Raw genomic sequence first — 452 nt, 5'->3', positions numbered from 1 at the left:
AGGGGCAGGGAAGGGGTGAACGGGCCCAGGGCTGGGCCGGGGGTCCAGGGGCGCGTGGGGGGCTGGATTGGGAGATCCAGTCCGAGTTACTTTGCCTCTGAAATCCCGTCTCAGGGCGGGTACGCAACAGTCCACATCACTGAAACCCCGGGCGTCCGGGACCAGCATCCGAGAGCCCCCGTGGGCACAGCACCCGTGTCCCGCCCCCCATTCCACGTGGGCGCAACTCCCCAGTGTCCCAGAGCCCCCGTGGCTGCAGCACCCCAGCCCATGTCAGCGCAGCACCCAGTGTGGCAGCGCAGCACCCCCACCCCACGTGGGCGCAGCCCCGCAGTGTGCTAGCCCGGCCCCACATCCCACGTGGGCAGAGCACCCCCGCGTCCCGGCCCTGCCCCCCACACCCCACGTGAGCGCAGCCCCAGCGCCCGGCTCGGCTGCGGCACCCCCCAGCC

Source organism: Alligator sinensis, unplaced genomic scaffold, assembly GCF_000455745.1.
Source record: "Alligator sinensis unplaced genomic scaffold, ASM45574v1 scaffold1905_1, whole genome shotgun sequence".
Taxonomy (NCBI): Eukaryota; Metazoa; Chordata; order Crocodylia; family Alligatoridae; genus Alligator; species Alligator sinensis.
Note: the sequence above shows the minus strand (reverse complement) of the source record.